This window comes from Phocoena phocoena, chromosome 17 (genome assembly GCF_963924675.1).
Source record: "Phocoena phocoena chromosome 17, mPhoPho1.1, whole genome shotgun sequence".
NCBI classification, from domain to species: Eukaryota; Metazoa; Chordata; class Mammalia; order Artiodactyla; family Phocoenidae; genus Phocoena; species Phocoena phocoena.
This window is the reverse complement of record NC_089235.1, coordinates 6,780,438-6,801,417: the sequence shown is the minus strand read 5'-3', so window position 1 is coordinate 6,801,417 and position 20,980 is coordinate 6,780,438. Positions and strand designations below refer to the sequence as shown.

Genomic DNA, 20,980 nt, shown 5'->3' with positions numbered 1-20,980 from the left:
ATCGCAAGGTGTTTTGCTTTAGTTTTTTTTTTCCTATTGCAAATAATGTTTCAATAACGAGTCTTGTACAAATATTTTGTATGAGACCAAGTGCAGTGGAATTTCTGGATTAAAAAAAAAATGTAGTATATGCACAGACTTCCCTCGTGGTGCAGTGGTTAAGAATCCCCCTGCCAGTGCAGGGGACGCAGGTTCGATCCCTGGTCCGGATAATCCCACATGCCTCAGAGCTTGAAGCCCGAGCACCTAGAGCCCATGGTCCGCAACAAGAGAAGCCACCGCAATGAGAAGCGTGTACACCACAACAAAGAGTAGCCCCCACTCGCAGAAACTAGGGAAAGCCCATACACAGCAATGAAGACCCAACACAGACAAAAATTTTAAATTAATTAATTAATTAAAATAAAATAAGGTAAAGAAAGAAAAGAAAAAGAAAACCTCAGGCTGAGAATTAAAAAAAAAAACGTAACATATGCATTTGTAATTTTAATAGATATGCCAAATTGCACTCTATGAGTGTTATAACAACTTACATTATCATTGTCTAACTATTAGAGTGTCTGCTTCACTCTAACTTGATAACACTTTCAGATTTTGGTCAGTTTGACAAATGAAAACAATCTAAGTAGTTTTTTCGTGTATTTAAGAGCCATTCCTATTTCCTTTTTTCATGAACCGTCTGTTAGAACTTTTCCTGGTATGAGGTAGGAGGTATGGATACAAATTAATTTTTGTCAGTTGGCTCATCGTGTATTGAGTGGACAGCCCATCTTTAGTCTACTGATTTGAGGTGGCTTTTCTATTATATAGTAAATTCATGCATGTAGTTGAGTCTCTTTCCAGATTTTCTATTCTATGGTCTTTCTGTTCCTGTACTAATATTCCATTGTTGTAATTTTTCCAATGCTTTAATACACTGTAGTATCTATTAGTGCTAATCTTTCCTCATTGCTCTTCCAGACTATTTCTGTTAATTTTTCTATTTGAACTTTAGGATGACTTGCCAAACCCCATAAAACAAATATTTCCTAGTATTCTTTTACTGATATACTATATTTCTGAACTAACTTATAGAGAATCAATATATAAATGATATTAAGTCCTTTTCTTCAAGAACATGGTATGTATTTTCCTTTCTTCAAGTCTTCTTTTGTGGTTTTCAGTAGTGTTTTAAGGTTTTCTTCTTATATATCTTGCATATTTCTTGTTAAAACTTGTTACTAAATATTTATTACTAGTTATGTTTCATGTTGCTGTTATAATGGGATGTTTTCTTCTATTTTCTATCTGGTGGGACACTTTCTAAAAAAATAAAAATGAAATATGGCATATCAGAACCTATAAAATATAGCTAATGCTGTGTTAATAGGAAAATTCTTAGCCTTAAATACGTCAGTAAGTATATAAAATATATTTAAATGAAATAAGTTAGATTTGAGAGATGGGTAAGTTATAAAAGTACCAACAAAATAAATTTAAGGAAAGCAAAAGAAAGTTATTAATAAAGAGCAGAAAATAGCAAGTTAGGAAACAGAAAACATTAGAACTGAGAAAATCAAAATCCAGTTTTTTGAAAAGACAAAAAAATAAATTGGTCGAAGAAAAGAGTAAAGCACATGATAAATGCAGAATCATACAGAGGATTAAGAGAATCATAAATGACTACTTTGTTTAATTCTTTGTAAATAAGTTTGAAAAACTGGAAAAACGTAATTTATAAAAAACTGATCACAGAGAAAACTAGAAAATCAAAATAGACTGATATTAAAAGAAGAAAATAAGAATGCTGCCCCCCTTCCCAATAAAATGAGCATCATGCCTAAATGGCTGTAGAGAGGAATTCTAACAAATATTTAAAGCTGTTAAAAATTGTTCCAAAGCATCAGCGGAGAAAAGAAATTTGCAGCTTTTTTGGTATGAAGTGAGTACTATATTGGTACCAAAACTTGATGAGAATCATGCTAAAAAAAATAAAACTAGTTTCACTAATGAGTATCAACACAAAAGCCCAATTAAAATATAAAACAGAAATCAGGAGTAAGAATACATCTTGACCAAGTAAGTTTTATTCCAGGGATGCAAGAGTGGCTATTTTTCATTTAGGAAGAAATCCGCTTCAGACACATACATCTATGCACAGTCAACATGCCATCCTGATGGCATCTCATCAAATACTGATTGGCACCCAGTTTCCCCTGATGTAGCTGTGGTGTCAGTACTTTCAACTATTATCATTTATAGCAGAAAATAATAGATTTAGTAAACAATTTGATAAAATAACTAAGAGTTGGTTGTATTTTTTTAAATTAAACTGTATGGCATTCGTGTCTACTGTAGCTTTTCTTAATATCTGATATTTTCATGAGTGAGAGTGTTGAGAATGGAAGGTAGGGGAGGTGACAGGCTAGGGATTCCAGCATCCTGCTCATGAAGGCTGAGTCCCTCTGAGAAAAGCTAGCTGGAAGCAGACACAAATAAGAAGGTTGCTGTCTCCTGAACCCTCTTAGGGTCTCTGGTTTAGACTCAGCGATAGCATCAATTGGTAGAATGCGCTTTGGGAGAATCATCAGGAATAAATTTGGCACGTGTACCAGTGTTTGAAATCCCAGAAACCTCAGCATGCAGTTATATTCAAGGTCTCCATCTCAAGAGTATGTTGTAAATGGAGTCATGATTTAATACCTCAACAAAACCCATGTTAAGGCAGATATCCTACTCTAGGTAAACACTTTGATTGAAGTTTCAGGATATATTATATGTGCATTATTAGAGTGACAGCCAAATTATACAATATTTTAAGGCCTCATTGAAGCATAGGCTTTGAGGCTTGATTGTACCGAATAACTTCTGAAAATCCGGCACAGCAAACACATCAGACCATCCTGCAGTGCTTCAGTGCAGGATGGCTCTTGTTAACCATGGGCTTGAGCAGTCTTTGTCATGAAGTGATAATAAGTCATGGAAACAGACGAGGACAGGTGATAAAGTAATCTGAATTGAAAATCACTTTGGGGTATGTTTGGCATTCACAGGGCATACTGACATTTTTTTTTAACTAATATAGTAAAACTCTTTAGATAGCCAAATAAATTATTATTTCTATCTGAACAGCCTCATTTTGTGAGAACAAGGTCAACAGTCAGTGGTGACCAGAGAAAGGTGATAAAGCAAGAGGTGGGATTTCTCACACAGTTTAAAGCTACCCTGAAAAGAGATTGTTTGCACATAAGCACACTCGTATCAGTTTTCCAGCCAGATGTAGCAACAGGTAGGTTCCTATATGACTGCTGTAATCAAAGAAAATAATGTCAGGTGATTCATTTAAAATGGATAGGAACAGCCATGAAATGACTCCTTTTGCCATATTTCCCAATAAGCATAGGAACAATGGAGGATATAATAACTTCTTTCATTAAGTCCACACCGAAACTAAAAAAGTAGACATCATCTAGAACTCATTTCTCTGCTGTAATGTAGAGCTACCCTTACCATCAGAAAGCCCTTCCTATTTTCTGGAAAAAGTTAATACTGTTTTATCTTAAGCTTTTTTTCCCTCTCTCTCTGAGGACAAATAGTACCTACAAACACATCTAACTCTTGAAAGCATTATATGTAAAGACATATTGTTACACATGTTTGGAAATAAACATTTCAGCCCATGTTCAGCTGTGAATCACTTCATTACTGTGTTAATTCATAATGTTAAATGCTTGAGAATGTTTTTACTGTGCATGTTCTTATACATGCACCTAGTCTTAAGGGAATAATTGCAACTAGAAATGCTCTTATTATTTGGTAAAGCTAGAAGAAATTTAATTAGCTGGGGTCACAGTGAACCTTTATAGAGTAAACAAAGAAAAAATAATGTTTAAAGCCTTTGTAAGATAATAATAATTCAAGGCTGTGCTGAATTAAAACTTGGTTTTGAACGAACAAGAAACAGCCATAGGTATAATGTATTTTGTAGTGTTAGAGTTGGTGTTGGTGTCTAATTACTGTAAGCCATCTCACTTCGAGTAAAAAGCATCAGAGAGTCTTCTTGTGCCTGCAAAGCTCTGTGACAGTCTATTGTAATGCATTTCAACCAACTTATAAATCATTTTGCAGAGACTAATGATTTATTACTGCTGTAATGAACTTCACAAGCATCAATACATTAGTATCCACTTTGAAAAGAAACTTGTCAGGTCCCATTGGAATGATGATCAGATTACTATTGTTATTAATGACCCTGATCAGCTCTTTGGATCTATGAATAACCTTTTTAGATGACAGAGGTCTTCCATTTGGGAGAAATTCAATGCATATGTAAAATAAAAGTATATGCTCTTCTTTTTCCAATCCCTTTATTAATGCCAGGGATTGTTGTCAGCTGGACAACAGAACTTGGAAGCTTCAAAATTATTTTAAAATCTACCTAATTCAACCCTATTAAAATCTGGTGAATACATCTTGAAAGGATATTGTCATTACAATTACTTTTCTCTATGTTACTAAATTATGGTGTTTTCTTTCTTTCTACTTGAAGCCTCAGCTGGACCCTAGTGGTTTGACTAAAATAGAAATTAACCATGTTTGGGCTTCTTCTTTTTTTAATGTTCAGTGATGTCAGACATTTGACCTGTGAGGCTTTTAAAACTGACCTTGTTGCTTCTTTCCATTCATTAAACTACAACCTTTGCTCTCTTGTCATAAAAGATAAATGAAGATTCACAGAATCTTTGTTTAAGAGAAGATTTATTGTTTACATTAATGTAGATTAAGTGGAAAGATACCAATTATTTTTCAAGTCAATCAGATGTCTTCTTTGAGGTTTCAATTTATGGCCTGTTTCTCATTATTACAATTTCTGCATACTCGGTAGACCTTTTTCAAAAAGTAACATACAAATGAACAATTTTCATGGAAACCCCACATTCCATACTTTTTCTACTTAACCAGACAAACAAGTTCTAACATATGATGTTTTTCCATAAGTGATTAAAATTGGGCTTGAAAATGGTAGTTTTCATTCTACAAAGTTGTCACAATGATTAATGTCCATATAGGATTAAAGCTTTGGAGAAAAATTTTGAAACCAGAGTGATTATTTGTAGATTTAGAAAATGGCTTTTAAGAAGAGAAGTTTTAGTGTAGTTTATTATAGTTCAGCTTCCCAAACTAAACATTTTTATCATTAGCCACACACACACACAAAAATAGTGAGATCAGTCATTTTTCATGTAAAATTTTTACAAGTTTTAATGGGCCACATGGAGAGAATATAATGGAATAAAATAGACTTTTTAAAAATGTATGATCTGAAAGGAAACAAACAGGTCCTGTAATCAAAGTCCTTTATTTTACTGGTGAGAAAACTGAGGCCTGGCAGAGTCTAAGGCATGTCTTCCTGTCAGAGGTCAGAGCGCACTGGTGACATGGAGCCCAGAGCTGGGGGTTCCTGTGCTGACATCACATAGGACATCACATGGGAACTTTGAACTCTACAGTGGTTGTAACCCCAGAGCCTAGCACTGTGCCTAATCACTGCTGAGAAAGCCATAAGGACACAGGTTGCTGAGAAGACAGAATGAAAGACAAAAGCACGGAACAGGTGGGGTCCCGCATGTGACCTTAGAGCCTCTTCTGATTCTTCGTCTCTCATTTGAACACTTCCACCTTTGTCTCATGGTTTACCTTGATAATGATTTTATTCATAAATGGATATTTGCAAGTGAGGCACTGTTTTTCTTTACCTTAAAGAGTGGAATCTCCGATTTGGGTGGATATTTCTCTCATGAGTTCTATAGATCCAACACTAAATAAAGCTTGTGTGGGACACTTTGATGAATCTTGCAGTTGACAGTGACACACCCAGTTATCCCTCTCCCTGGTGCAGTAACCTGTCTGTAACTTGCCTCTCATGTCATTATCAAGCGTGTGTATTAACATTCTCAGTGATAGGAGCTGACTTCTTTGCATGGCAGCCTGTTCTGATACCATACAGTCTGTGGGTAAAAGGTCTTTATTTTTTTTTTCTTTTTTTGCGGTACGCGGGCCTCTCACTGTTGTGGCCTCTCCTGTTGCGGAGCACAGGCTCCGGACGCGCAGGCTCAGCAGCCATGGCTCACGGGCCCAGCCGCTCCACGGCATGTGGGATCTTCCCGGACCGGGGCACGAACCCGTGTCCCCTGCATCGGCAGGCGGACTCTCAACCACTGCGCCACCAGGGACGCCCTAAAAGGTCTTTTTAATGTTGAACTTGAACCAGGCTTTTTTTATTTTTTCAAAATTGTAGTGACATTGGCTGTGTGTTCTTTGAGGAAATGGGTCAGTCTCTAGTGAAATCAGTCTAGGACCATCTCCTTGTTCCATACATATGCCGTCTTAGGGTTTGTGTGGCTAGAAAACAAGAGTGGTTATTTTCTCTACAAGTCACAGTCACCAGGCACGTGTTGTGACATCGTGAGATGGCACTGGAGTGGTAAAGTGGGGTTCTAGTCACTTTCTCAGTTACGTTGACCTCGGGCAAGTTATTGCCCCTCTCTAAGTAGTCGTTGCCTCTTCTGAAAAAAAGTGAACATCATGCCTTCCCTATCTGCCTTACAGGGTAGTTTTATGCTGGAGATGTTGCATAATCAATAGATGATAATAACCGCAGGTCCCTTAGCCGGTTGTGATATTGTGACTCGGTGTACATGTCGTTTTACCAGAACTAGAGTGTAAGCTCTTGGCCCCCTGGTCGGCGGTTCTCATATGCCCATGTAAGAATGGGTGCTAGTTAACTCAAGTTCTTAGTGCTCCTCACAAAAATAAGGAAATTTTTGTTCATAAAGCAAGATTTATTCCCTTTTGAGGATAATGCTTTATTCAGACACGTCCAGATTTCATTAGTATTAAAATATCTTTTATGAAATAGTGATGAGCCAGTAATCATGTTTGCAGTGTACTCGTTTAATAATATTAAAAGTTGGTAAATCTCCGTCATTCCCATCATTTGGAAAAACTTTGTTGGTGGTGAAACCCTAAAGTTTGGGTATGTGTGATGTACATCTTTACAGCTCAATTCTCGCCCCACCCCTGCCCTCTCACTCCAGGAAAATCCCTCCTTTATAAGTGAGAGAGTGGCATGGACATCTATACACTACCAAATGTAAAATAGATAGCTAGTGGGAAGCAGCCCCATAGCACAGGGAGATCATCTCAGTGCTTTGTGACCACCTAGAGGGGTGGGATAGGGAGGCTGGGAGGGAGACACAAGAGGGAGGGGATATGGGGATATATGTATATGTATAGCTGATTCACTTTGTTATACAGCAGAAACTAACACACCATTGTAAAGCAATCATACTCCAATAAAGATGTTAAAAAAAAAAGAAAGAAAGAATCCACGAAGTCAAAAGAAGACATGAGAAACAGAGTTTATGGTACTGAAAAATATTAAGTAGTCTACACTAAACCAGATTAAATTGCTAGGACTTTTAAGATGACAGCAGTGGTACAAGGAGAAGAAGGGAAGTTTTTGCTATAGCCCAGCACCACAGCTTTGTTGATGCTCAGTTTCTGAAAGCACTTTTCAGAAGAAGCTTTCTTCAAAGGTTTTGATGACTAACATCAAACACCAATGAAGTTTTTTATGGTTCTTTAGTTTCTCAAGAGTCTAGATTTCTTTCTTTCTTTACTCACCTCCAATATATTCAATCCTTTCTTCTGAATATAACAGAACCACGTTAGAATAGTGAATAAATGTCTCTGGCTTTTAGTTTTTGTAAAAAATAAAAAAAAAGGAAAGGATTTAACTAGATAATATGTAATATGTAATATCTATGTAATAATATATAATCCAATGTGTAGTAAGGAGCACAGTATGATAACTATAGGTATGTGCTGTATAATGATAATAAATTGCTCAAAGCTTATGTTAATAAATAAAAGGCCCACAAGAATTATCTGTTAAATAAATTAATCAGTTGGGGATGTGTTTCCTTTAGAGGCTAGATGGTGTATTGGTCACATTTTTAAGGTAGCTGCTCAGACTTTCAATACGTGAATTGATCAAAAGTAAGACTCTCAGTATATCCAGTAAATCCAGTTGCTTCTTCTCAAGTAATGCTACATTAAAGCATCAATAACTTAGTTGGATAGCACGGAGATTTTATTTGTAATAAGATTCAAAGGTAATCTTAGGTCCACATAAGTACTTTGCAGCTCATTGTTTTGCTGTGCGCTCCCTCACCATCCCGGGCCATTCACATCCCTATTCCTCTCATTTGCTTTGCTGTGTTTAGCTTTTAGAGTCTTTATTCTAGTAAAAAGAAAGAGAATGCCCACATTTCCTATTATTTGATAACCCATCTAGTATCCACTAAGAGGATATTCAGCCATCGCCATTCTGGTCTTTTCTCATCTACCTCCAGGTAGCCATCGCCATTCTGGTCTTTTCTCTGGTAGAAAAATAAAATCTGAAGTGTGTAAAAACTCTCTCCAGCTACTGGCTGTATTAATAGCAGTCACCCTTTGTTAAGATCTAAATATATGCTAGATCTTTTGCACATTTTATTTATTTCTCACAGCTCTGTGCCATTGGGTCTTATCATCCCCCAGCTTACGTTTTGGGAACTCGAGCTCGCGTTGTTAAATAACCTGCCCTCCCTCTGCGGCGCCATCATCAGCCTTGCTTCCCCAGGACTCTGACTTCTGGGCAGGCAGGAGCAACTGGCACATCTCCGTCTTTCCCTCTATCTTTAGGGCTGCCTGTATGTGCCTCTACAAGCCTCCCGGGCAGCAGGAATAATCTCATTCCAGACTAGCAGCTGTGTAGGCTGCTCTCGTTCTCTTCAGAAATCAATTTCCTGGTGAACCAGTCTTTCTTTTTGAATGTTCCAAGACAGATCTGAACAGTTTTAAAAGACACTGAAGGTAATAAAACATAATAACCCCTTATTCAGTTCTGTTTGTTAAAACAAAGAGAGTAATAAAAAGAGAAGTGTCAGAAAAGGCCCCCCCCCATGCCTAGATTCTATGTGTGGTGGCGCTACAAAATTTTTTTTTAATTCTTGGGGATCAAATAACTAAAATATGTATCCTGAGATTTGTCATAGAAAACTGGTCCAATAGAGCCTAATTTGTTTTGCAATTTGATCAACTACAAACTTAAGGTTTTGTTTTGTTTCCTTTCATTTCGTTTTTAAGAAATGCTTTGTTTGTTACAAGCCAGTCCCTTGATTTTTTTCAGGGAATGAACGTGGCATTTCCCAAAGGACTAGTCAGCCACAATGAAGAATTTATTAGACAGCTAGATTACATGGTTGAGCACTCATGGGGCATATACTTTTTTCACTTATAATAAAGTGTATTTGCCTGATGTAATAACTATGACAAAAAATATGTTGCTTCACATACTCTCTGATACACAAAATTAAGTGATTCCTTTTGGTTTAAGCAGGAATTAGGTTTGCTTGAAATGCTCGTTTGGATAAAGTTAATTTTTATTCTTTGGGGAGAGCGTCTGACTTTTACTTAAAATTCTGGAAGACTTGAGGGTAATTTCTAAATTATATGCACTAACTGACATTTCATTTTAGCCATGATGGCAAAACTATCTAAAATAAATTACCATAGAAACATAGAGATTCTTAGCTATCATGCCAATAGTGTAGTATGCTTTCTGTAGCAAATATCAAAGCATCGTTGATTCTATAGAACTCTAATTGGAGGTCTTTGCACATGAATGTAGCTCTTAATGGAAATGAGATTTTATTCATTTTCCTTCTGTTGCATTTACCCAAACACAATTCTTATGTGAGGCTCTCTGTACTGGCAAAGAATAAAATATTCCCAACAAATGCCTTCACAAAGGCTTATTTCCTTTTCAGCCGAAAGAGAGCTGGGAACTACGGAAAGGCACTGGGAATGTTACAGGACCCAAAAAAGGGACGGAAAAATTGAATTCCTATCAAAGATAAACGAAGCTGACTGTGTTAGGCCAAGAACACATTGCTCTGGTGTCATTGCTGTGAAATAGAATTTGATTGATGATTTCTCTATTTTCAAATGACCTGGTTTATCCCAACATTCATCTAAGAATGAAGTAATTAATTATTTCAGAGCAAATTAAAAAAGAAAAATGGGTAAACCCCAGTGATTTTAAGGATGACTGAGATGATAGACCTAAAATTCTAAAGTTTCTTTCTGAACTCGCAAAAGATTTCTCTGGGGATTTTAAGAAAGGATGTTATACAAGCATGCTCTCTACAGAATGTTGTTTGGCCTTGGCTATGGCACTACTCCCTGTTCTTTTGATGAACTTGGGGAGGGCAAAGAAGATTCTAGATTTTCTCTTTTCCTCTAAGAACCACCTGACTCTGAGTCATTGCTTATTTCCTGTAAAGAAGAAGAAAGAGCTGTTAGTGAAGATGAGCTAAACTAGAGGTTGCTGGCACTTCTGGTGGTACGTTCCAGATCTGAATTCTTCTGGAACCTAAGAGCGCATCTTTAGGCACCATGGTTGCTGAGAACATTTGGATACCTGGTATTTGTTTGGGAATCAGTATTTGATTCTCTTATTCTGCTTCCTGCTTGGAGATAGAGTCAGGATACCCTCCAGCAGCACCAGTGTCATCCCCGTTACCCTGAGCAATCAGAATAGAATATTTAGAGCAGGCGAAAGCAAGTGCAGAGTTCTCCCGCCGCTTTTTGTTTAACGTGCTGCTTTCCCCAAATATTCGACTACTTCTGCAGTGAAACAGAGGCTGTTGCTGGATTTAAAAAGCGTTTGACAGGCCTGCACCTTTCAGTACCCTGTGTGACTTCATATTTGCTTTGGATGACAAACATGTATTTTCCTTCTGCCTGAAGAGACTGTTTGTTTTGTGAAGTACAAGTTAAAAGCGACTGAATCTAACGTGGAGGATGTTCTTTCAGATCCTTGATTACATATATCTTGGCTGTTGTGAGCTTTATTGGATTATGTACTGTGCTGTGGTTCCACTAACTGTGTGAGCAAACAGCAGGCAAGGTTGGAGGGTTATTAAAAAGGCTCGTTGATTCTCTCCTTCACAAGATTGGAAAGTGAATACATTTACTGAAATCAGGGTGGACCAATGCACAATTAGTAAAATTTAGAGGAAGTTGTGCTGGACCTCTAGCACATTCCCTCTAGCACTACTATAATTAACAACATTGGGGCTTTTATTTTCTTTTCTTGTTTGATGCATCTGTTATGTTAAACGGCATGTCACCATTTCACTGCTGTTTTTAATGTATAAAGACTACAAGAAGATCTGCCCCATGTTTATGGAAGAATTATATGAAAGTAATATATAATGTTGCTATAGACCATCTAGACACATCATTGTAATAATTAATAAAAAGGAAGACATATGGAAAATTTTTTCGTAATGAAAAGCACAATTGTGAAATTTGGTTTCAGCTTTGGCTCCTTTTGTAAACTGAGATCTCAGGAACTAGGACATAAATCATTCTATAACTGTAATCCTTTAGTCAAAATACAGTCTCCATAAATATTTTAGCAGCGTTTGTGATGCTTTTAATTCTACATCACTTCACTTTAGTTCACTTCAAAGTTAAATTATTAATGTCTCTTCCTAAAAGTTCAAAATACAATATACTGAAGAGACTTTACTACTTGGAATTCTGAAAAGCCTCTGGATGTCTGAAAGTATATTGTTCATGTTTATTTGCATTTCTAGGAGAAAAACAGAATGGGCTAGGCAAAATTGTAACTATCCCCGTCCGCCCAGCAGAGTGCCAGACATTTAGAAGGCACTGCATGAAGAGCTGTGGAATGAAAATTCTAAAACACGAGTTTTTTATTCCAGCCTTTTAAGTATCCCTCTTTTCTGCTCCTTGAACACCTAGACTCTTTCATGCTGCCCGCTAGTTGCACATAGCAGGGCATCTGTATCCTCTCTGCTCCCCACTCCCCCCGCCCCCTGCCCAGGAACATCCACATCTTCTTCCACTCTCCTTCAAAACCACATTTGCTCGGTGAAACTGATCACATAAACTCTAAAAGGAAAGCAATCAGATTAGAGTAATTCAAACAGAGATGTGCATGATTATGGCTGGCTTCATATATTTACTGTTGCCCTTTTCTCCCCCATTTTAGAAGAGAAAAATGTTAATCCAAATTAGTGATTGCCTAAGGGTGCATTTTAACCAAGGTACTTGGAGTCTGGAGAGCTGCTATAGACCTCCTCAAATCATAACACATTCTGTTCTGCCCACCAATACCCAAGACTGACCTGATTTAACAACCTTATTCTCATGCTGAAATTCAGGCCGATAAAAACATATATATATGTATGTAATTTCTATCATATATATATATATATATATATATATATATATATATATGTTTTTGTTTTTGTTTTGTTTGTTGTTTTTTTTTCTTGCTGTACACGGGCCTCTCACTGTTGTGGCCTGTCCCACTGCGGAGCACAGGCTCCGGACGCGCAGGCTTAGTGGCCCTGGCTCACGGGCCCAACCGCTCCGCGGCATGTGGGATCTTCCCGGACCAGGGCACGAACCCGTGTCCCCTGCATTGGCAGGCGGACTCTCAACCACTGCGCCACCAGGGAAGCCCTCTATCATATATTATTAAATAAATACCTATATTTTCATTTGGAGGTACTTATGTATTTTGTGGAAATGTTTATGTTTAGAAATATTTATCTCTTTACTTAGTTTATTAATGAAATATTATCACCTGACAGAAAAATGAGGCATCCTTGGAAGCTTTATCAAATATTTTGGGTTAAGTACATGAAGAAAAAAAATAATCTAGAAGAACTTGAGAGCCAAGTCTATCTGTCTTAAGCATCACTTACAGCTTCGATGATCTTGACTTAAAGCTGTTCATTGATTCTTTTGTAACTCACACAATATACATTTGTGAACGGCAGTCCCAAAATGGGAAAACCTAAGGAATCATCTGGTCACACCCCTATTTTAGAGAACAAAATCTGAAGCTTAGAGACGATTTGTGATTGTCTATTGTGGCTAACCTAGAGGTGAGTGCAGCTCTTCTGATCTGTCCTGAACTTGTCAGGACATGCGTCGTACCTGCCCTCACTCCTGTTTGCTCTCACTGCACACGAAACCAGTTGCCAAAGAGTGTCGCCAAAAATGTTAAAGATATTTTACCAGAAGAATTTTGGTTTAAGTTATTCTAATGGACAGCCAGGAGATTGTAAATCATGGTCTTTTTAATTACTAATGCTCTATTTTAGATTGTTTTACTATTCTAAGAGGAGATTTCTTTTCTGAGTCTGCCCTGGAAAAAAAGTCACTGAGTTCAGAACATCTTCTTTGAGAAACTTGATGGCAGAGAGCAAATGCAAAATATTAATGAGTTACTCTGCCAGTGCATCCCTCACCTGGCGGACAATCCATGTAATACCTTCATCCTTGAGGTCTTTAAGTGACTTAAGAAGAGTTTCTAAGGAAGATAAATTCTTGACTCAGCAGAATCTCTGAAATGCATGCTGGCTCACCATGTTAGGAGCCGCTATCTCTATTTTTACAAAAAATGAAAGAAATGTCTGAAAAAAAAATAAAATCTCCTTAGTAGTCTTCCCACATGTGACACGGATGCAGTGACAGAATTCATCACTAGAAAGGGCTTGTACTTAGTCCCAAACACTAAAAAGTACTATCGAAAGGCACTGTGAACTCTGATTTGTACTCGAAAGGCCTTCTGTGTGCTCACTGACCTCCAGAACAAATGAAACGTAGGAATCCTCCTCTTGAGTGTTTAGATAGAGGCTTCAGGGTGGAAGAGAGAAAGACACAATCTCCAAAGGTCTCAGTTACAACGAGACTCCAGCCTTCTGGTGTTGGACACCCCACATATTTTTGCATCATTTGCAACACATTTATCTCCTCCTAAACGTTTTTCATGGCGTAATATCTGTGTTTCAAATTAAAATGGATTAAAATTAATTTTGCCTTCAGCGTTTTGCAATATCCATTGAGAGTTTTAGACATCTTTCTTTGGGGATTGAGTCTAATACAAATATACTTTCTCCTCTCAAGAAATAGTACGTGATTCTCATCCTTGGCTCTGCTTTTCTAATCTTGGCTCAGAAATGCCTCAAGTCGGTGACTCCAGAAGCCAGAATTACCTTAGAGCTCTCAGTCTTAGGAAGCCAAGATGTTCTTGGGAGCACATGTATCCCTACCACTGTCTACCCACACACACTCAAAACACCCCTCAGACCTGTCCTTCTCCAAAACAAAATAAAAATCCCATCATTCTGAAAAGGCACCCCTGTATTTCTGTGGAAAGTAAAAAATTCCCTCACAGAAAGTTTAATACCCACGTTTTACACATCTACTAGGGGATAACGAAAACACGGGTGGGCTTGTTCACACAGTTGCAGCCCTTATAAATCTGGTGGAGTGTGTGCCAGGCACCGATGGATGAAGCCCCTTACAGTAGACTCACTAGCCAGGTAAAAGGGACACTCTGGGAGTTTGTGTGCCTTCAGTATGATTAATGATAGGGTCCAGCTCCTGTCACACTTGGCCAACAAGGAGTCCTCATCTATCTTGGTGAGAAAAAGTGCTGGCGTTCGGGTTGTATATTCCTTTTAGAAGGGACAAGTCAGGAAATCTCTGGTCTCTGCCCTTAAACAGATTGTAGAGGAGAGGAGAAATACCCAACATTCATGGACCCTCTGGCAACTAGGCAGCTACATGTAGTCTCCCTCATGAGCAAAGACCAAACATATTCAGATATTCGGCTAGTATACTAGCATACCGAATACAGTAGAAGTTTGGTGCCTTTTTGTTGCACAGTTCCGTGAAATGCTAGGCCATCGAGCACCTGGAGAAAGACAGAACTCCAGTGCTGACATTCTTAGCCTCACGCTGATTCACACATGTGACATTGTGGTGTGCAGAGAACCTCTTTCTACATGTAATTAAAATTTCTAGATTGTAGTAAGAAAGATCAGAACACAGCAGCTACTTGGTTAAAAAAGCGGTTAAGCGTGTCAATGCCCTGTCATCGGGGGTAGGACCAACACTGTGTCTTAGTGTTTGCATCCAAGATGGCAACCCTGTGCAGCCTTTGTAATGTGAACAACAGCCATAAAACTTTGTCTATGAATATTTTCTCTTTATGCTTCTTTAAAATGGCGCAAGAAGTTAAAGAGACTTATGAGACCATCCAAAAGAAGATTCTTTATGGATTTTTAAAATACTTTTCTTAGTCTTTTACAGCATCGTTAGGTCACAATTAGGCAGCAAGTTTTTAAGTAGCCTATCTTTATTCAGCCTTTCCAGAGCATTAAACTTAATTTATATAGAAACAGTTCTCTTTGCATGCATGCAAATTTAATCCGTTTATATGCTATTTGAATAAATGTTACAGTTGCATTAATAAACACAACATGCATAAACAGGTTTGGAAACTAATATACCTGATTCTTGTGTAGCTTATAGCTCAACTACTGGGAGTAAAACTGGGTCAGCTTTTTTTTTTTTATAATAAACTTTGAATTTGAGAACAGTGTTAGATTTACAAAATTGTTATGAAGATAGTACCAGGAGTTCCTACTTACCCCAGACCTTGTTTCTGTATTATTAACATCTTCCATTAGTATGGGACAGTCGTCATAATTAATGAACCAATATTAATACATTATTCTCATCTAAAGTCCATACTTTATTTAGATATCCTCAGTTTTTCCCTAATGTCCATTTTCTGTTCCTGGTCAACATCTAGCTATCATATATCCTTAGGCTCCTCTTGGGCTGTGGCAGTTTTTCAGACTTTCCTTGTTTTTGATAACCCTGGCAATTTTAAAGAGTACTGTCGGGCTTCCCTGGTGGCGCAGTGGTTGAGAGTCCGCCTGCTGATGCAGAAGACGCGGGTTCGTGCCCCGGTCCAGGAAAATCCCACATGCTGCGGAGCGGCTGGGCCCGTGAGCCATGGCCGCTGAGCCTGCGCGTCCGGAGCCTGTGCCCCGCAATGGGAGAGACAACAACAGTGAGAGACCCGCGTACCACAAAAAAAAAAAAAAAAAAAGAGTACTGTCAAGTATTTCATAGAATCTCCCTTGGTCGAGATTGGTCTGAGGTTTTTACTATGGTTAGATCGGAGTAACGCAGTTTTAGGAGGAAAACCATAAAGTGCCATATTCTCATCAGATCATTTCAAGGGTTCATATTATCAACATGACTTAGCACTGTTGATGGTAAGCTTGATCACTGGTCTGAAGTAGTGTTTGTCAAGTTTCCAAACTGTAAATGTACTCTTTTTTTATTATCCCTTTCCATACCGCACTCTTTGGAAGAAAGTCGTTTTGTGCAATTCACATTCAAGGAGTGGGGAGTTTTGTTCTCCATCCTTGAAGGTGAGTATCTACATAAATTACTTGAAATTGTCCGCATTGAAGACTTGCCTGTTCTCTCCCATTTATTTTTTTACTTGTTTGTTCATTGAATCATTTACCTTTTTTAGTATGGGCTCATGGGTGTTTATTTTTACATTTTGGGTTATAATCCAATATTATTTATCCACCTATCTGTCTGTCTGTCTGTCTATCTACCTATCCATCTATCTCAGATTATTCCAGCTTTGGGGATTTGGAGCCTTTTCAGTTGGCTTCTTGTACCCCTCTGGATTACACCCATCACTCTGTGTGTGTTCTGGGGGGAGGTGTTCATTTTTTTTGTATTTTGAACACTTTAATTTCTGTTACTGCAGTATACTCCAGACTCATCTTGTATATTTCCTGTTCCTGTCCTAGAACCAGCCATTCTCCAAGAAGCCCTGTTTCCTTTTCTTGGAGAAACTAAGATCTGGGCACCACGTTTGCCCATTGCTACTGGGGTTTCATTTCTTCTAGGACCTCTCAGCTGACAGAGTAGGGGGATATACGTATGAATACTAACCTGTGTACGTACATACACATATCTGTAAAGACTTCTATGTGTAACCATCTGTATCTAGTTTAAGCTGAACATTAATTCATACTGATGTCCTCAACTCTAATCTATTGCCATAGCCTTCTGCCCTTGCTTATCTGTAGCCTCTCACATCAACAGTGAGAAACCTGACCCCCACCATCTGCTATCCATTTACGTCATTGTTCATTCCTGGAAATGTCTATTCACGTTATCAGAATTGTTAACCCACACTCCTGTGGGAAACAAGTTTATGGAGTAGGATACGGTGCTTATACACAGTTCCTTTACCTTTAGTCTTGTAGACTCTACTCGTTTCCAAAGTCACATAGGTCAGTAACGTATTACCCGTCCCCTTTAATGAGATTGTTTCATACATTTGCAATACATTAAGATTCTTTTGTGATGTCCTGCATCTCACCCACAGCCTCCTAAATATTCTTTTTAATTTGCATACATGAGTGTTTACTTTTTGTACAGTAAATTTCTGTGGGTTTTGGCAAATGCTTAATGTCTTGTATTCACCACTACCGTATCATACAGAATAGTTTCACTACCCTGAAAAATTATCTTTGTTTTACTTATTTAACCACCTCTCCCTTCTGAATGGCTGGCAACCAATGTTTACTATCCCTCCAGTAATGCCTTTTCAGAATGTCATGTAGTTGGAATTAGACATACTTGTAGCTTTTCCTGACTGGCTTCTTGCACTTAGCAATATGCATTTAAGGTTCATCCATGTCTTTTCATGGCTTGATAGCTTATTTCTTTTTATCACTGAATAATATTCAGTGGTATGGATGCACTAGAATCTGTTGCTCCATTCACCTATTGAAGGACTTTTTGGCCATTATGAATAAATCTGCTATAAACACCGGTGTGCAGTTTCTTAGGTAGACATAAATTTTCACATCAGTTGGGAAAATACCTAAGAGTGTGATCACTAAATTGTATAGTACGACTAGGTTTAGTTTTGTAAGAAACTGTCAAATTGTCTTCCAAAGTAGCTGTACCATGTCACAGTCCCACCTGTACTGAATGAAAGATCTTGTACCTTTTTTCTTTTTTATATGGATGTTCAATTGTTCCAGCATCATTTGTTGAAAAACTATATTTCTCCATTGAATTGCCTTAGTTCTTTCACCAAAGATCAGTGACTATATTTGTGTGGGTCTATTTCTGAACTCTCTATTCTTTTCCATTGATCTGTGCGTCTATTCTTTTGCCAGTACCATGCTGTCTTTATTACTGTAGCTTTAAAGAGAGTCTTGAAACCAGGCAGTGTACATCTTCCAACTTTGTTCTTCTTCTTCAGTATTATGTAAGCTATTCCAGGTTCTTTGCCTTTTCATATAAACTCCAGAACCGGTTTGTTGAAAACTATGAAATAGCTTGCTAAGATTTGATTGGGATTGTGTTGAATCTATAGATCAAGTTGAAAAGAACTGCCATCTTAACAATATTGAGCCCTCTAATCCATGAACACAAAATGTCTCTCTACTTATTTAGATCTTCTTTGATTTTTTTCATAAGTGTTTCTTAGTTTTCTGCTTATAGGGCCTGTACATGTTTTGTTACATTTATGCCTGAGCATTTCATTTTTGGAGTACTATTGTAAATGGCATTTTTTAAACTTCAAATTCCAGTTTTTAACTGTTGGTAAATAGGAAAGCATCATATCCTGCATACTTACTATACATGCTTATTATTTCCAAGAGATTGTTGTTGTCGTCGTTATTGATTCTGTAGGACTTTCTCCGTAGACAACATGTCACCTGCAAATTGAGACGATTTTATTTGTTCCTTTCCAAGCTGTTTTATGTCTTTACTACCTTATGCATTAACCAGGACTTCTAGTACAGTGTGGAATAGGAGTGGTGAAAGGAGACATCCTTACCTTTCTTCTGATCTTAGGGGGAAAACATACAGTTTCTTACCATTAAGTATGATGTTAGCTGCAGAGTCTTTGTACATATTTTAAATGAAGTTGAGGAAGTTCCTTCCTATTCCTAGTTTGCTAAGGGTTTTATCATGAATGGGTTTAGATTTTTCACACCTTTTTCTGCATCTATTGATACGATCATGTGATCTTTGTTCTTAGTGTGTTGATGTATTGGATTACACTGATAGATTGTCTAATGTTGAACTAGCCTTGCACACCTAGGATAAATTCTACTTGTTTATGGTATATAATTCTTTTTATGCATTATTAGATTCAAGTTATGAATGTTTTATTGATTTTTTTTTTTTTTTTTTTTTTTTTGCGGTACGCGGGCCTTTCATTGTTGTGGCCTCTCCCATTGCGGAGCACAGGCTTCAGAAGCGCAGGCTCAGCGGCCATGGCTCACAGGCCTAGCTGCTCCGCGGCATGTGGGATCTTCCTGGACCGGTGCACGAACCCGTGTCCCCTGCATCGGCAGACAGACTCTCAACCACTGCGCCACTAGGGAAGCCCTTATTGATGATTTTTACATTTATGTTCATGAGAGTTATTGGTCTATAGTTTCCTTGCAGTGTTTTTATCTGGTTTTGGTATTAGAGTTATTCTGGTCTCATGGCATGAGTTAGGCAGTGTTTCCTCTGCTTCTAATTTCTGGAGGTATTATGGAGAATTGGTATGACTTCTTCCTTAAATGTTTTGTAGAAACCATCTGGGCCTGGTGACTACTTTTAGAAGGTTGTTAATTATTGAATAATTCATTTAATAGATATAGTATTCTTTGGGTTATCTATTTCTCTCTGTAGGTGTTTTGGAAGTTTTTTAATTTCAAGGAATTGTTCCATTTCATCAAAATTGTCAAATTTGCGGGCATAGAGTTTTTTGTGTTATGCCTTTACTATCCTTTTAATGTGCTTGGGATCTGTAGTGATGACTCCTCTTTCACTTCTGATATCGGTAATTTGTGTCCTCTCTTTTTCTGTTGGTTAACCTGACTAGTGGTTTATCAACTTTAATGATTTCTGAAAGAACTGGTTTTTGGCTTTGTTGATTTTTTTTTTTCCTATTGTTTTTCTGTTGTCAATTTCATTGATTTCTCTGTAATTTTTATTATTTCTTTTCTTCTGCTAGGTTTAGAATTAACTTGCTCTTCCTTCTCTAGTTTCCTAAGATAAAAGCTTAAGTTACTGATTTTAGACCTTTCTCCTTTTCTAATACGTGCATTTAACGGTATAAATTTCCCTCTAAGCAGTGCTTTTGCAGCATTACACAAGTTTTATTTTATTAAATAAAAATTTATTTTCACTTAGTCTTCTAAGTTATTTACATGTAAAGAAATTCTAAATCACTAATTTTTAACTACTTTAGGAAGGTTGTGCCCTATATTTTGAAAAATTTTGAAGACCAAGAGTCACAGTTTATTCCCACATTAGCCAATAAACTGTCACGTTTGGTGGCTGGAGGCTCCCCCATTCCTCATCCCCAGTTAATTAATAATAGCTTGAGACCTGCAAGAAGTAACATTCTCATCAGTCCACCCACCGAAAATCCAGGTCAAAGTGCCCCATTGTCTGTCGGTAATTCTATACCATAATCTCCCGGCGTGAAAACAAGCAAAAGGGGCTTTCCTGGTGGCGCAGTGGTTGAGAGTCCGCCTGCCGATTCAGGGGACACGGGTTCGTGTCCCGGTCCGGGAGGATCCCGCGTGCCAGGGAGCGGCTGGGCCCATGAGCCATGGCCGCTGAGCCTGCGCGTCCGGAGCCTGTGCTCCGCAACGGGAGAGGCCATAACAATGAGAGGCCCGCGTACTGCCCAAAAAAAAAAAAAAAAACACGCAAAAGGATCCACAAAGGATAGACAAAACTCTCTTGGGAGAGCTGGGAGCTTTACCAGCTGGTTCTGCAGTTCAGTTTGCTGCTGCATGATTCTCCCTGAGCCCAGTTCTTCGGGGTACCTGAGTCTTGCACTGAGAAAGGGCAGCAAACAAGGCAGGCAAAGGACCCTGCTCTCAGAATTCAGAGTCTGGTCAGGGAAGTCAATCACGAACACACTGATTAGTGCCCTGCCACTCAAACTTGGCTTCATGTACCGGCCACATTGGCACCACCTGGGACCTTGTCAGAG

At 38.1% G+C, this 20,980-nt stretch overlaps 1 protein-coding gene across 1 annotated transcript in view; it reads left to right on the top strand.

Annotated features, from left to right (window-relative positions):
• The window catches only part of TOX (thymocyte selection associated high mobility group box), a 302,115-nt gene that overhangs the window by 211,975 nt on the left and 69,160 nt on the right, over positions 1 to 20,980 (top strand). The gene's annotated exons all lie outside the window — the stretch shown is intronic.